Source organism: Mirounga leonina, unplaced genomic scaffold (genome assembly GCF_011800145.1).
Source record: "Mirounga leonina isolate KUSES-001 unplaced genomic scaffold, KU_Mleo_1.0 Mir_170, whole genome shotgun sequence".
Classification (NCBI taxonomy): Eukaryota; Metazoa; Chordata; class Mammalia; order Carnivora; family Phocidae; genus Mirounga; species Mirounga leonina.
The window spans coordinates 21,107,851-21,120,762 of record NW_023270433.1 but is presented as its reverse complement, the minus strand read 5'-3'; the positions used below and the strand labels follow the sequence as shown (position 1 = coordinate 21,120,762).

At 42.1% G+C, this 12,912-nt stretch overlaps 1 long non-coding RNA gene across 1 annotated transcript in view; it reads left to right on the top strand.

The window, feature by feature from the left end:
- LOC118017814 overlaps positions 1–12,860 on the top strand; it is a 16,758-nt gene extending 3,898 nt beyond the window's left edge. The window contains exons 2-3 of the long non-coding RNA XR_004681241.1: positions 11,793–11,871; positions 12,797–12,860. This is a non-coding gene — a long non-coding RNA (uncharacterized LOC118017814). The remainder of the gene's footprint in view (positions 1–11,792; positions 11,872–12,796) is intronic.
- Positions 12,861–12,912: the final 52 nt, after the last annotated feature.

Sequence of the window (12,912 nt, the reverse complement as noted above, 5' to 3'; positions counted from 1 at the left end):
TCTTTCTTTCTCTCTTTCTTTCTTTTTCCCTTTTGATATTTGTTGCACTAGCATCCAGTTAAGATATCTCTTTATTGACCACAACCTAACTATGGGAGACTTTGTTGGGTTTCTTGCTCAAGTTATTTATTCCTTCAGACAACAGTACTGGGCACCTGCTGTGTCTTGGCAGTAGTAGACACCTAGAGTACAGGCAGTGTTGTGCTGGAGTATGTTTAAAGTTGACTACCCCCGCCCCCGGAAAAAATCCCTGCTTTGTAGCATTTGCTGATTTCCATGACATAAGTACTTCCCAAATGGCAGATTCCAAACTATTAATTTGATGTCACTGAATATGGAGAGGGAGGACATGTGTATGATCAGCTCTTGTGAGCCAGCATGAGCCAACTCCAGCACACCACTGATGAGGTACACATGAACCATAGATGGTTTCTTTTTTAAAAAAGACTTTTTTATTTTAAGAGAGAGAGAGAGCTGTGGGAGGGGCAGAGGGAGAGGGAGAGAGAATCCCAAACAGATTCCATGCTGTGTGTGGAGCTCATCACAGAGCTTGACTCATGATGGTGAGATCATGACCTGAGCCGAAATCAAGAGTTGGATGCCCAATCAACCGAGCCACCCAGGTTCCCCGAACCATAGATGGTTTCTGCCATAGAAAAGCTCCAAGAGGTTCTTAGAGTCTGGTGATGCACAATGCCTGTCTTCCCTCCAGACCCACCATGGAGAAACCGTGTCAGTGGAGGAAATAAGATTTGTCTGATGTGATTTGTTCTCAGTGAACCCATGTCATTTCATAATTGCAATGGACCCTTTTAAGTGCTTGTGAACTTCAGTGTTTCATCCAAAGTTACTTCCAGGAGCAATGTTGAACTCATTCACCTATAGTTTAAGGAATCTACATTCTCCGTTTTAAAAATCAGTACATTTCTAATCTTTTAACATGTTTACTAATACTATAAATCCTTCAAACTCTCCACGACTAATTTGGAAATCTCATTCCTAAATTCTCAGTATCTTGGAGTGAATTCCATTCCAATCTGAGAGCCCAGAGCACATACTGCCGCTTCACCCACCTGGAGCTGTTTATTCTTCTCTTTTGGGTCCAAAGATCTTTCTACTTGATGAGAATGATAAAAGGAAAGTAAGGATAAGGATCCTTTCTCCTTGTTTTCATGACGGATAATCTTTGCTAACTGATAGGCAGAATAAGCTCCCTCCCATGATGGCCACATCCTAATCCCTGGATTAGGAGTGATATGTTATCTTACATGTAAATGTGTTATATTTTTTGGCAAAGAGGAATTAAGGTTGCACATGGAATGAAGCTTGCTAAACAGCAGGTCTTAAAATGAGAAGATTATTCTAGATTATCCAGATAATCCCAGTGTAATTACAAAGGTTTTTTTAAATGTGGAAGAGAGAGGCAGGATAGATTTCAAGATGCTACATTGCTGGCTTTAAAGATGGAGGAAGGGACCATGAGCCAGAGAATGCAGGTGGCCCCTAGAACTGGGAACGGCAAGGAAATGGATTCTCCTTTAGAGCCTCCAGAAGGAAAACAGCTCTGCTTACTCTTTGATTTTAGCCCTGTGAGACCCATTTTGGACTCTGACCTCCAGAATTTTAAGACAATAACTTTGTTTTTTTTTAAACTACCAACTTTGTGGTAGATTTGCTGCAGCAGCCAAAGAAAACTCATACATGAGGGGCGCCTGTGTGGCTCAGTCAGTGAAGCATCTGGATCTTGATTTTGGCTCAGGTCATGATCTCAGGGTCATGGGATCAAGTCCTGTGTCAGGCTGTGCGCTTAGGGGGAGCCTGCTTGAGGTTTTCTCTCCTTCTCCCTCTGTCCTCCCCTGCTCATGCACGCTCTCTCTCTACAGTAGATAGATGAATCTTAAAGGAAGAAGAAGAAGTAGAAAGAAAGAAGAAGAAGAAGAAGAAGAAGAAGAAGAAGAAGAAGAAGAAGAAGAAGAAGAAGAAGAAGAAGAAGAAGAAGAAGAAGAGGAAGAACTCACACAGAGTAAGTGTTCAGGACATGTTCAAGGAGCAAAGTACAGTCTTCTTTTCTCTACAGCCTGGAATAAACACCTCCTACCCTCAATTCTTGTGCCCACACCAAACTACTAGGTGGTTGATACTGAGTTTTCCACAGCTGGTCATAGGCATCACTCCTTTGGTCTTGTTCAAAGCACAGGTCAGGGAGGGGAGGAAGTAGAGGGCCTAATTCCATAAGCCCCACCTCTCTCCCCACTCTCTCTGTTTACACTGGGGTTGCAATTGTAAATATCCAGAGAACAGACAGGTATATAAAACACGGGAAGCAAGCCAGGTGGGATGTGTGACAAATTGGAGAGTCCGGTTTGATCCTGGCCCCATAAAATCGCCTTTGCTTACACTTCCTGGGGTGCCCAGGGCTGGGAGACAGACAGCCATTATGGACCCAGCCATGGTTTGAGTTATACAAATGCTTACAATGTCATGTTTGCAGGGACACATGAGTCATTTCTTGACTCATAACACTATCAACACTGGGTGGGTACCTGTAATCCCCAGCCTGAGCTTTTATCTCACGGACATGGTGAGCTGTACCGAACAATCTGTACTTGGGGAAACTGCAGCACTGACAGCTCAGAGGAGACTTTGCGGCCCCACACAGAGATGCATCAGTTACTATGCATTTTAGGGTGGTTGTTTTTTTTTTCCTTCTTTGATCCTACCTAATTTTTTTAAAATCCCCTATTTCCATTAAGAAAGAAATTGTGCTTTGGTAATATGTTCAAGTAAAAGTGTATAAAGTCAAATGTATAATTAAAATCCCTTCTAGAACCACCTCTTCGGAAATAACCTCAGCAAGAGTTTGATAGATCTTCTCCAGTTTTATTTTATTGCATACACACACTGTATTAGTTTGCTAATAACTTAAATCACAGAAATGAGTTTTCTCACTGTTCTGGAAGCTAGAAGTCTGAGGTCAAGGTGGCAGCAGGGTTAGTTTCTCCTGAGGCCTCCCTCCTTGGCTTGCAAATGGTCATCTTCTACCTCTGTCTTCACGTGGCCTTAACTTGTGTGTGTCCGTGTCCTCATTTCCTTTTCTTATAAAGACACTAGTCATATTGGATTAGGGTCCACCCTCAAGACCTCATTTAACTTTAATTACCTCTTTAAAGATCTTTCCTCCAAATACAGTCACATCCTGAAATCCTGGGGATTAGGGCTTTGGCACAGGAATTGGCCAAATTGGTGGTGTATAAATTCCACCTGCAACACACACATAATAATTCCTTTTCTGCACAGTTCTGCAACTTGTTTTTTTTTTTTTTTCACTTAAAGTAGTTTCAGCACGTTTCCAAGTCAGAAGATTGTGTATGTTCCTGAGGAGGCTGAGATAGTGAGTATTTAGCTTTCTTACCTGCTATATATATATATATATATATATATATAGCAAGAGAGAAGAGGTTGGGAATGGCCATTTGTGTCAAAACCAGCAGCATCTGTCAAACAGCTACGGCGGATCTTCACTGCCTCTCTTCCTTCTTCTTCTAATTGCCTTTTTTTTTTTTTTAAAGATTTTATTTATTTATCTGCCAGAGAGACAGAGAGAGATCACAAGTAGGCAGAGAGGCAGGCAGAGGGAGAAGCAGGCTCCCTGCTGAGCAGAGAGCCCAATGCAGGCTCAATCCCAGGACCCTGGGATCATGACGGGAGCCGAAGGCAGACGCTTAACCGACTGAGCCACCCAGGTGCCCTCTAATTGCTTTTATTACTTTGTGTTTTCATCTAAAGTTCTTGTGATTTTCTTATGCTTTTTCTTCAGATCCCACATTAAGTTGGCTATTGCATAAATTATGCTCTATGTGCTATTTCTATGATGTGTATTCATTGAAAAATGCTATTATGTCCTTGCTTTCTTTTCTTAGCTCTTCTGGCTTCCTTGTTTTATTTCATTCCATTGATTTATTACTATATCTTTTATCTCTTTTTTCCACAGAGGTCACATGCTCTATCTTCTTCTGTGGGAAGTGCAAGGCATGTGCTATCTGAAAGCCCCTACCGCTCCCTGGGATGTGTTCTCCGAGTCTCCTGTTTGACTCTCAGTAGTGCGAGTGGGTTCCTTTACTCACTTCCTTGTGCCTTTGGGTTGCCTGTATATTTGCCCCTCGTACTTCAAAAGGCACATGGATGCCCTATTGTTTACCTTCAGAAGGTATGTGTGTGCATGCATGCATTTGTGAATTTTGTCTCAACTCTCTTCCTTGACCTTGTCAGGGCCCATCCTGTGGGCATGCCTTCAGGCTTTAGAGTGTTCCCAACCTGAGATGAAGCTCATTCCCTTTGCAGGCTCCTTAAGGCCCCTTGAGCATTGCTTTGATGTGTCAGTCAAATCTATTTTAGTGTCTTTAATGTCATTGTTAGGAAAGATTTTCTTACTTCAAGATTATGTAAATGTTCATCCATATATGGAAGTATACTTATCACTTTTTTCCAAATGGCCAGCCAACTTTTCCAATATCATTTTAAAAATTATCCAAATCTTTCCTACCTGTATAATTTGCTGGATGGTGTTTATATACTTAATGTATATAACATACCAAATAATGTATAGACATAGAACTTTCCTAGGCTTTTCTTTCAGCCTCACAAAAATAGCTCTTCAGGTTATATCTATTTTCAGAACACTAATGTATATTCACAAATAGATTATATTGCATTATATTATATTATTATACATAATATATATGAGATTTTAGCTTTATAATACAGGAAATTAAAAGTTGCATAAATTAAATAAAAGCTCCCACTGCTCTCACCTCCCACTTAAACCCCATGGACAAGGTCTAGTCATAATGTTGACCTGAGTAGAGCACAATAGATAAGCCCTAAACAAGAAAACTTAGGGACAACCTCTACTGCCTGTGGGTAAGCCTGCTAGAGCAGGGCACAGGACCCATGCTGTGACCCAAGAGTGAGAAATTTGTCTGAAGTTACCAAATCTTTATTTTCATATAACAGAGGCAAGTCTTATATAGATCATTCTTCAAATCATCAAAACAAATGGCCCTGGATTTATCTTAGGGAGGGAGCACTCTGTTTAAAAAACATTTCATAGTCCACTTAGATAGATAAAGTGGGTTCTCAGGTCACAAAGTCTAGTCATGAGGTGCAAAAGGGAGTTCAATTGCTTTATAACAAAAGGATATTTTAGAGCCCTATGAGGAGAAGACAGAAACAAGGAAGGCAGAAAAATCAGGAACCAGTGATACAGTAAAATCCCCAGGGCTGGGAGAGCTAAATGGACTTTGAAGAGGATACCCGATATTCAAAGTTGAGTTGTTAGTATTCTATTTTTTTTTAAGATTTTATTTATTTATTTGAGAGAGAGAGAGAGCATACACGAGCGGGGGTGAGGGGAGGGGCAGAGGGAGAAGGAGAAGCAGACCTCCTGCTGAGCAGGGAGCCCCACATGGGGCTCGATCCCAGGACCCTGCGATCATGACCTGAGCTGAAGGCTGATGCTTAACCAACTGAGCCACCCACGCACCCCTGTTAGTATTGTTTTGACATAAACTCCCCCATTTCTCCAAGTTCCCAGCATCCTTTGCTCCTCAAATGAAAAGCCTGTGTGTAGTGGGGGTGGAGAGGGGAGTAGAGGACAGTAGCTGTGTCCATATCTAGGTCTATGTGTTGTCATGGATGGTCCATAATCTAAACTTATTCAGCAGAAACATGAACCAGAACAGAGGTAACCATGAGCAGGTGGGTTCCTCAAACTATTGCAAAAACTTGGGGAAGATCATTGATTTCTACAAGTTATAAAATGGGGACTTTAAATTACACTAAATTTTGCAAGCAGGATGAACCCAGCTGACGTCTTGTAGTTATCCAAAAGGTCACTGCCTATGCCCACATTTGCCCCTCAAAAGAACTGGCATTACTCATACCTTTGGCAAAATGCATTGCCGTACTGCTCAGTGTACCTCCCAGAAACAAGCGGGGAGAGAGAAGGAATAAACAAAATGTCAAAACCTCTGCTAGTTTTTCTAATGGTCCATTTTTAAGCAGAGCAGATGGGATATGATTACATTTTTTAATTGTAAAATGTGATGAATCATAATAGCTTCTTCACAGGATCGTGGTGAAGATTGCATGATTAATGCTGTATGTCCAGTGCTTTAGAACTGCCTGGCACAGGGTACATTCCGCATATGTTTACTATTACGACTACAAATACAGTTGTCATGATCATGCCTACAAGAATAAGGGGAATTGAGCTGGAGGGATTCTAAGAGGAAAAGAGTTGGAACCTTCAGGAGCAGGGAGTGGAGTGCCTGTCCCTGGCTCCCCCTTCACCTCCAACCTTTGACAAGTGGACCATATACAAAAAACAAAAGCCTGTGGGAAGTTTGGGGGGGGGCAGTTGGGGGGCAAGAATCACAGAAAAGGAGCTGCCTTATGGAGTAGAGAAGAGAGAATGGCTTGAGGAGGTGGAATGTAAATGAAACCACGAGTGTGAGGGAGCTGGAGCTTGAACTCAAAACCAGAAATGATTGGGGGTCAATAAACTCGCCTGCAATCTGCAAACATAATTGGAAGGGACATTGACCTTCCCACTGAATTTGGGATTAAAGAAAATCTTGCCAATCAAAACAAAAGAGAAAAAGGCCAAAACAACATGCAGAGGATGATCTCAGCTGACCCAAGCTCACATTAAAAATAGAATGTACAAGAAAGTTAAGAAACAACTTGTTGAAAATGTGTTAGATAAACACTTCTGGGAAAGTGGTCATTCAATGCAAATTGACAAGTTCCCTTCCAGCCTATACTCATTAAAATAAACAAAAATATCCCCAAATAGAGGAGGCCTCCATCTCATACATATTAGGAAAATTCACTGGCTATGATTCAATTCATACCAAATTGAAAACTGGTGCTGAGATTGAAAGCATTAACATTCCAGTTGGTGAGCACCTCTGGTATTGGTAGGGGACAAAATTCTGAGGGTCCCACCATTACTACCCAATAGAGAGTTGGGGTGGGTTGTGGGATAGTACATTCAGGACACATTGCTCTGTAAGATCTTAATAAAGTTACAGAGAACACTGGGGAAGTAGATCCTCTGCTTCTATCCTGGACAGGTTAGGTCTTTAGGGAAGCTGCAGAACAGGAGTGACTGGGTGGGGTGTGGGGGAAGATACACCAACCAATAAAACCAAGCACTAGCATCTCCCTAGCCAGACCTCCTCTAAAATGGCTGCCTTTCCCCAAAGTCGGGATCAAACAGAAGGATGGAGACTCACCCACTGTTCCCCCACCAGAAAGACAAGATCCTAAATCAGTGAAGTTGCTCACAGCTATGGGAGTTTTAACAACCTCTGAAAGGAAATGCCACTTCCCCGAAGATTAACAAAAAAAACCCCAAATAATAAATAAATACTCACAGTATGTCTATTTGCCAAAGCACTTATAGCCAGAATATATAAAGAACTTCTATAGTTCATAATAATGAGACAAGTAACTCAATTCCTTGTCTTGGTGAGGGAGGGAAATAGGCTTTGGAAGCCTAATAGTAATAAAAATAATACAAAGTGTTTCTTGTTTGCCAGGCACTCTTCTAAGTCTTGTATACATATAGCTCATTTAATCCCTTGAACAATTCTATGAGGTAGAAATTCCTATCTCCATTTTACAGATGAGCAAACTGAGGCAGGGTGAAGATAAGTAGTGTGCCAAATGTCACAGAGCTAGTAAGGGCTGAGCCAAGATTTAGACCCAGGCAGCCTGGCTCCAGATACAGGACTCTTGTCTCTGCATTCTGCTGCCTTCCATTACAGTGTCAGGAGCCATAGGGTGAGGGAATGGCTGAAGGAGCACACTCTCCCCCTGTCATTTCCTCTCCCCCACATTTCCCTCCCTGGGTGAATGGCAGGAGGATGGCAATGCCCACAGAAGTTCAATTGGAGAAGACCCTCCCGTCCTCCACAGCATCTTCTGATAATGACCGGTCAGGCAGGTGCTTGGCCCCTGATCATCACCTTGCTTCTCCCCCCACAGTCTGTGAGTAGGAAATGACAAACTAGGATACCACCCCTGCAAAAGATCTGTGCCTGGATACAGTGGTTTAGAGATTGTCCAAAGAGTGGGATTGCTAGGGGATGGGGGCGGTTCTTGGAAGTGCACTCAGGTGGAGTTGTTGAGCCTACCCGGGGCTCTCCCGGTCCACTCATCTGGAGAAGAAGACAGTGCTCAGGTCTTCATCCCTCCCTGGGAGACACATGGTCAGCCAGAGTGGCCAGCAGGCACAAGGGAATATGAGCTCACAAGAAAAAAAACAATGAAACATCTGAGGAACACAAACACTATAAAATACAGATGACAAACTGAAAAGCTGACAGCAGAGGAAGCTGAGTTAAAGGACTGGCAAAATAAATATCAAATTAAGATTATAGATGGCCAGGGCGCCTGGGTGGCTCAGTTGGTTAAGTGTCTGCCTCGGATCGAGTGCCGCACCGGGCTCCCTGCTCAGCGAAAAGCCTGCTTCTCCCTCTCCCTCTGCCTGACACTCTACGTACTTGTGCTCTCTATGTCTCTGTCAAATTTAAAAAAAAAGATTATAGATGTCCTCGGAAACACAGGGGAGGAATTAGAAATGCCACAGTATGAAAAGAATAATAGATGTTATGAGGAAGAAGCAATGTCATGTGAGAAATAAGGTTAAGCAAATAACTTTATGGCCAGCTAACTAAATAATGGCAAAAATTAAAAAACAAAACGCGTGTTCATGACAATGCATCACTACAACTAGAGAGTTCCAACGTTCTGGGAGAGAAGGCTGGGTCACAGGGATGTGAAAATGTGCTGAGAGACTTGACTCATTTGGGGAGAAGACAAGGAGAATTTTAAAAGGTATAAGATAAGGTGACAAGGAGGAACACATCAGATGATAAGGGCTGGAGAAAGCTGGAGTCGCAGTTTAATTTTAGGGAAAATAGATTTCAAACTCTTTATTCCCCTCCCCCGCCAAAAAAAAACAGACTCTGGGGAAAATAATGATGTCATAAAATGGTACAAGTATAGTACACCCAAAAAGACATAATGATTATAAGCATGTATACATCTGACTACTTAGCCTTAAAATAGATAAAGCCACAACTGATGCACCTAGGGGAGAATGAGCTAAAACCACCATTTTTAGAAGAGGTTTTAACACTTACTCAGAAACTGTTAGATCACACAGATTTAAAAAATTAACTTCAGTATAGAAGATTTAATAAATAGAGGATTGGACATTTTTAAACCAGGACTTAGCAACATATTTTTTCTCAGCACATCTGAAGGAAGAGGCTCACTATAGCAGTGATTCTCAAAATCAGGAAGTCTCGTTGAGAAAGAGACAGAATACTAATTCATAAAATTAATAATGACAAAGGATGGGCGCCTGGGTGGCTCAGTTGGTTGGGCGACTGCCGTCAGCTCAGGTCATGATCCTGGAGTCCCGGGATCGAGTCCCGCATCGGGCTCCCTGCTCAGCGGGGAGTCTGCTTCTCCCTCTCCCGCTCCCCCCTCTCGTGCTCACTTTCTCTCTCTCAAATAAATAAATAAAATCTTTAAAATAAAAATAATGACAAAGGAAACATACAGAATCAGAAAAATTAAAGCGAGTCTAAAAGTTTAAAAATCTGCAATGAAAGATAAAATTCTATAGGACAGTTGGCTAAACAAGAATGAGACTCTGATATAAACATGGAATATCTATCTAGACACTGGCTAACCCTAACTCATCTCCTTCAATTCTTAGAACTAATATTTAGTAAGCACCTACTGGGTGCCAAACACTCTTTCACATCGCATCTCATCTCATCCCATCCTTACAACAACTCTATCAGCTAGGTACCATTAATATCTCCCATTTTACAGAAAAGGAAACTGAGGCACGGAGAAATTAAGTATCTTGCTCAAGGTTACTCGACTTCTAAGTGTGCTATAAGTAAGCAATTAAAATATACTAAATATTAGAATATGAGAGGTAATATTATCATCACTATATCTATTATTTTTTTTAGAGAGAGAGCATGTGCGTGTGCATGTGTGCGTGTGGGGGGGGGGGCGGGGCACAGAGAGAGAGAGAGAATCCCAAGCAGGCTCCACTCTGACTGAGCTACCCAGGAGCCCCCATTATATCTATTTTTTTTTTAATTGTGGAATCGGACCTAGGGAGTGTTAATTATTTTTCCCAAGGTCACAGAGGTAGGAAGTGATGGAGCAGGTACTTGAATCCAGTTAATCTCACTCTAAGAGCCAAAGCATGTGACCACTAATATGCCTCTCATCAGTGAGATCAGAAGTGGCTCTCTCTATACTCCTTTTGAAATTGCTGCAGGGGGGAGGGAATTTAACTCCAAAAATAGCATGTAAAATATTTCCTTTAAAAACATAACATACCTCATATGTGCACATTATATCATATAATATATAATAATATTATTTTTATAAATTTCTATTGTATATAAATTTATATATATAAATTTTATATATATGTACATATAAAAATATATAGTATTATATATTTATTAATATATTTATATAATATTCATAGTAAGTATGTAATAAAATTATATATTATATATTATATACATAGAGAGGGAAAGAGAGAGACAGAGAGACAGAGACAGAGAGAGATTGGACAGCCTGGGAAGAGTGTCGGAGTCACATTGCATATATTGGATCCCAGCTCTACCATTTACAAACTGGGTAGCCTCCAACAGGATATATAATCTCTCCAGGCCTCAGTTCCTTTGCCGTAAAATGGGGCTAATAATGGTACCTAATTCCAGGCTGTAAAGATGAAACCAGTCGCTACATGGACGAGTGGTTGACCAAGGGCAGCTGCCTACTAAGTATCAGTTTACTTTTGTTGTTAAAAATGGCTATTTCTGGAGAGCATTTCACTGTTGTTACTTTTGTAATCAAGGAAAATTATTAAATTAGGAATAACTCTTCTGTAATTAAAACCATGTAATACTGATGCAGATATAGGTAGATCAATGAACTAGACTGGAGACTTCAGAGAAGTCCCCATTATCCTGGGACATTAATGGATAATATGAATGTGGAATCAGACATAAAGTACGGGCTATTTCATCTCGCCATTTGGGGAAACTGTGCGGCTATTCTGGGGGGACAACCAAAGCTGAAGTCAACAAAACCTCTCCATTCCTTCTGCAGACGTGCTGGGCAAGGAGGGGTGGGCTAACTGAGCCATCCTGCCTATCTGCAGTGGACCAGTGAGCTGGTTTATTTTAGTGCCACTCATATTGCTTTTCCTCTTCCCTTTTCTGAATTAGAGTATCCACCTGAGCTGGGAGTCAGGTGGATAGAGTCCACTTAGGACAGTGTTCTCAGCCCTGGCCCGCACAGCAGACTCAGGTGGAGGCCTTTAAAACTACTGCGGCCCAGGCGCCGCCCCCCCCCCCCAACCCTGTGCATTTAAATCATCTCTGGAATAGGGCCCATCCATCAGCATTTCTCAAAGACTCCTCCAGATGATTCTATCATGCAGTCAGGATTAATAACCACTACTTTACAGGGTATTATTTTACCAAAATGATATATTAAAGGTTAATTTCCTTGGAACAAAAGTTCACACAAGTTGTTTATAAGAGATTTGCTATTCCTGCATTCCTCCCCTTTGGGGATCCTAGTTGGCAGGTACACTTTGCATTTAGATTTGCCCTCGGGAATGTTAATTGCTTGAGCTATCATAACAGTATGGAATTTTTACTTTTCCCTGGTAGAGTGAGAGAAGAATCTGTATAGCATGGCTGAACTCTGACCTCTCCGTCTATTTGGATAGCGCCCCCCAAACCCAGCAAAGTAAGTGGTCCTGTTTATTTATTTATTTTTAGAGATTTTATTTATTTATTTGACAGAGAGAGAAAGAGCACAAGCAGGGGGAGCAGCAGAGGGAGAAGGAGAAGCAGGCTCACCGCTGAGCAAGGAGCCTGATTTGGGGCTTGATCCCAGGACCCTGGGACCATGACTTGAGCCGAAGGCAGTCACTTAACTGACTGAGCCACCCAGGCGCCCCGGGTGGTCCTGTTTGCTGAACTTGTGCACCACTAAAAATGCCGGACTGAGTCAGTTAACAGCACGGAGAAATCACCAGGGCCCCACAGAGCCTGAGATAATGAGGAAACCAAAAGTCTTTCTAATGTCAGATAGTTCTGCTGTATCTCCAAAACTTCTTCCTAGTTTCCAAGCAGCCAGCCACCTGCTCTCTGCTTTCACCAAGAACTAAACAATTTAAGGAAGGAAAAAGATAATTCTAGGCCAGAAAGTTTCTGGGAAACTTTAACTTTGCCTGTGGGGAGGACACTCCTTGGCCTCTTTCCCTTGTCAGGCAGGACCATCTTCTGGGTGGGGGAGAAGAAAGCCCTTTATCTTTTCCTAGTCAGGATCATTTTTTTAGGCCTAACCGCCTGAGCTCACACTGAAAGAGACCTGTTAACCCCTGCTTTGCGGGGAGAGGAGCAGTTTCAGATTAGACCACCAAAGATAAGGTTGAGCAGGATCAGGTGCTAGATTCACTCATTTTATGTTTCCGCGGTGCGCGTCTTACAGTAAGTAACACTCAGAGATGTGTTGCTGAGCCAGAAATTACAAAACATCTCAGGTCTTTCCAGAAACCTGTGAAAGCTGCCCCTTGGGAGGTGAGGGCAAGTTGCAGATGGGAATGGTTTGATTGATGGGTTTAAAGAATTAGCTGACGGCTCAGTGTGGACGCACTCCTTGCTTTCAGCGCCCATCCCTGACTTCTGGAGCAGCTGCTAGAAAAGCCCTACTGTGCAGACTAAGCGTGACAGGTAAGGAGAGAGTTGACGCAGGAAGCCCGCAAAGAAAACATAAGAAGGCTGA